Source organism: Durio zibethinus, chromosome 19, assembly GCF_047325235.1.
Source record: "Durio zibethinus cultivar Kanyao isolate XHJ-2024 chromosome 19, ASM4732523v1, whole genome shotgun sequence".
Taxonomy (NCBI): domain Eukaryota; kingdom Viridiplantae; phylum Streptophyta; class Magnoliopsida; order Malvales; family Malvaceae; genus Durio; species Durio zibethinus.
In genome coordinates, this window is record NC_143180.1 from 20988303 (window position 1) to 20992880 (window position 4578).

The window sequence follows — 4578 nt, forward strand, 5'->3', positions numbered from 1 at the left end:
AAAAGTACTATAGCAAATTGGTACTACAGGAGAATATCACATTTGATACTGAAAGTCGAAATTCTACATCTAACCATTAGTTACATTTCAGAAATAGAAAATCTTAAACATACAAATTGAGTGCTTAAACACAGATATTCTGTATTACAGTCGATTCACTACAAAAGCTTTATTATAAGAGTGCTTAAACATTTTCAATACAAAGGAGAAAAAAAAATAAATTGAAAGTAAATACACGTGCTTAGAATTATTATTCAAATTATTAGCACCTTATTATTAACCCCTGCAAACTTCATGGTCCCACAATTCTCCCAATTTTATGATTGAGAAAGGATTGGGCAATGGAAGCGATTGACGAGTAAGGGCTTGAGTGACTTGTTGCATGGTTGGCCGAAGTTGGTGATTGCCATTCAAGCATGCAAATGCTAGCTTTGTGGTAGAGACAACATCCTTTGCAACTTGTCTTACCGGTGGTGAAAGACGTTGGTCTATCATATCTTTAAGTAAAATCTGTTGGTTCTCATTTGGTACCAATGTCGATGTCGATGCCGACGACGACAATGGTAAACATGAAATCAAATCAACAGGATGCCTCCCCATAAATATTTCCATTGTTAGCACTCCAAAACTGTAAACATCACATCTCTCGTCTACTTTCTATGTATAAGCCAACTCTGCTTAGAAAAATATATCTAATCAATGTGATATATTAAGCAAGAAATATATTTTATCAATACACTATTATGTAAGAATAAAGAATATTGAAAAGATTAGAAAATAATGTTGAAAAGAAATTGTAAATGTTTAGAAGATTATTTGAAAATTGAAATTCATTGGTTCTAACAAAATTTTACATTTAGTTCATCAGTTAAATATGTTGAATATTGAAAAATTATGTGTTAAACTTCAAAGATTAATTACACATTCGATACTTGAATAATAATAAAATTCTTAATTTGATACTTAAAATTTGAAAAGTTACAATCGTGATACTACTTGAACTTTGTTTTAATGCATCAATTTGCACACAAACTAACACTTTTAATTGAATGATGACATGTTTAAAGTATCTTAAAAAAAGATATCAATAAATACCTGGAGCTATGTACCCAAAAGTACCAACAAGTGAGGTCCAATTAGAAGAGTCAGGCTTTAAAAGCCTAGCTGTGCCGAAATCTGAGACATGAGCCTCATAGTCCAAACCCAGAAGAACATTGTTGCTGGAAATGTCTCGATGAATTATAGGTGGTGAATGGTCATGATGCATATAAGACAAGGCATTCGCCACTCCTTTTACAACATTTAGCCTTTTCTCCCAATCCAACTCTATTGCCTCGTTCTTGTTGCTTAACACCATTCTCAAACTTCCCCTTTCTACGAACTCATAAACCAAAAATGAGTTCTTTGGATGTGAACAAAAGCCATACAGCTTCACAATGTTACGATGCCTTATTTCTGATAAGGCATGAATCTCGCTTTCAAAGGCTTTCAAGTTGTTGGAAATCATGCTATCTTCAGATTGGTGAAGTTTCTTCACAGCAACCAACTCCCCAATGGGTAGCGCAGCTTTATAAACAGCTCCATAGCCTCCTGAACCAATGCAATTGTTGGAGCTGAAATCTTCAGTGGCTTCAATAATGTTCTCATAGAGTATTCTTCCATTATATCCCCACAATGTGAAAAAATCTCCAAGTTGTGCCTCGATTGACTCGGATTTTCTGGTTTGGTTCTTTTGGCAAAGAATAAGGAAACTTCCAGCCATGACAAAGAGCAAAAGAAGAAGACCAAAGAGTGGAAGTACAATGAAAATGATGATTTTGCTGCTTTTTTTATGACCGTTGCTAGTAGCAGCGACAGCACAAGGCATTAGTCCAGTGGCATTACCACATAGTCCCTTATTGTTTCTTAAGGGATCAAATGAAGCCTCATGAAATGCCTTAATGTTAGGAATAGGGCCTTCTAATTGATTTTAAGATATATTCACAACAGTCAAGCTTTTCAAATCATTAAAAGAATTTGGAATGCAACCATTGAGCATATTGTGAGAAAGGTCCAATATTTCCAAGGAATGTAATTTTGCAAGCTCCTGTGGTATCTCCCCAATAAGTAAATTCCGACTTAAATCTAGATTTTGAAGGCCATTTATGTAGCTTACTGAAAATGGAATGCTTTCTCCAAGTTTATTCTTGCTCAAATTCAGGTCCAATAACTTTGAGCACTCTCCAAGTTGATTAGGAATCGGTCCACTCAAATTGTTTGATGCCAAGTTAAGATATTGTAGATTTGAAAGAACTCCAATCTCTGGTGGAATTTTGCCTGAAAGTTGGTTACCACTTAGCAAAAGTTTGTACATCAATGTCAACGCTCTCAATTCCTTGGGAATCTCACCAATGAGATGATTTGAAGAGACATCGAGTTCTTGTAATTGAGTTGCATGCTTCAGCTCAGGTGGTATCTTTCCAAAAATGTTATTATTGGAGATCCGCAGGCTTGTTAGACTATGGCATTGCCCCCAGTTTGGCGAAAGTTCGCCATAAAATTTGTTGTTGCTTAATGCAATATAATTCAAATTAGGATATATACCAAAAGCTTCTGATATATTTCCTGTCAACTGGTTTCCTTCAAGCCTAACTCTGAATAAGCTTTTGCAAGTTTTCAAAGTTGGTGGGATAAGACCCGTCAAATTGTTGTTGAAAGCCGAAAGATTTGCGAGTTGTCCACCCCTGCATAAATTTTTGGGTAATGGACCACTGAGATGGTTATCTCCTAATTGTAATGATTGCGAATGAGTAAGATTGCCAAGCGCTGAAGGAATTGGCCCTGATAAATGATTATGGTGAAGAGATATCATCATAAGCTTCGACATGCTTCCTATGGAAGCAGGGATTGAACCAGAGAAATTATTTTGACTCAACCCAAAGTCAGTGAGAGATTTAAGCATCCCTATCTCTTGAGGTATGGACCCAGAAAACATATTTTGATCGAGGTAAAGAGTGGATAGACTGGTCAAGTTTCCTATGGAAGCAGGGATTGAACCAAAGAAATTATTTTGACTCAACTCAATATCAGTGAGAGATTTAAGCATGCCTGTCTCTTGAGGTATCGATCCAGAAAACATATTTTGGTAGAGATAGAGAAAAGATAAGTTGGTCAAGTTTCCTATGGAAGCAGGGATTGAACCAGAGAAATTATTTTGACTCAACTCAAAGTCAGTGAGAGATTTAAGCATCCCTATCTCTTGAGGTAACGACCCTGAAAACATATTATGATGAAGGTAGAGACTGGATAAACTGGTCAAGTTTCTTATGGAAGCAAGGACTGAACCAGAGAAATTATTATGACTAAACTCAAAGTCAGTGAGAGATTTAAGCATCCCTATCTCTTGAGGTATCGACCCAGAAAACATATTATGGTGAAGGTGGAGAGTGGATAAACTGGTCAAGTTTCTTATGGAAGCAGGGATTGAACCAGAGAAATTATTATGACTCAACTCAAAGTCAGTGAGAGATTTAAGCATCCCTATTTCTTGAGGTATCGATCCACAAAACATATTTTGATAGAGGTGGAGAACAGATAAGTAGGTCAAGTTTCCTACGGAAGCAGGGATAGAACCACGTAGATGGTTATCAAAGAAATAAATCTCGGAAACTGAACTCAGCCTCCCTATCTCTAATGGAATGGAACCACTGATCTCATTACTTGCCAAGGAAATCAACTCAAGACCTTTCAATAAGCAAATTTCGGATGGAATATTCCCCGAAAAGTTATTGTACTGCAAGTCAAGGAAAGTGAGCTTGGAAAGGTTCCCAATGTGTGAGGGAATGGGCCCATACAGTGAGTTGTTGCGAAGGTCAAGCCTCATCAGGTTAGGGAAGAAAAGAAAGCTAAGACTATGAAGTGTACCTTTCAACCCAGAATCTGGAAGGCTTAGATTGGTGATGCTTTCAGCCTTGTCGCAGGTAATTCCAACCCAACTGCAATGGAAGTCTCCAACCCACAAAGAAGAGAGCAAAGTTTGGGTGTTATTGTCAAGGCTAGCTTTCCATTTTAGAAGAGCTTCCGCTTCTTTACCTCTTGTAAGTAAAGCAATGGAGGATGAAGAAGCAAAAACAGAGGAAAAGTGAAGCAGGACAAGTATGAGGAAGAACATGACTTTGAATGGTATTAAGAAAGATGACATGATTTGGATAGTTGAAAAAGGATTTTTGTTAATTGTTCTAAATTACATTGGCTAGCATGGTTAGGTATTTATGCAAAATACAATAGCATTTTAGTGCGAAACATCAAGTTAAAAAATATAACTTGAAGACCGACAGATCTTTTACGTTTAAATTATTTTTGTTAGATGATGACTATTGGTCTTCTACGTTTAAAGGACAATTTTAGCTTTAGTTTGCACTTATTATTAATCAAATGTTAAAAAAATCATGATAATTATTTTAAATGAAAATTATATCTTATACATCAATCAAATTTTAAATTCTATAAATGAGTTTAAAAGATTACTACAAACAATTAGATCGTAAATAAAAAATTATGTAAAGAAATTAATGAATTAAATATTTTATATAAAATTTT

At 35.5% G+C, this 4578-nt stretch overlaps 1 pseudogene; it reads right to left on the reverse strand.

Moving 5' to 3' along the window:
* Positions 1–276: 276 nt before the first annotated feature.
* On the reverse strand, positions 277–4180 carry LOC111289124 (uncharacterized; annotated as a pseudogene).
* Positions 4181–4578: the final 398 nt, after the last annotated feature.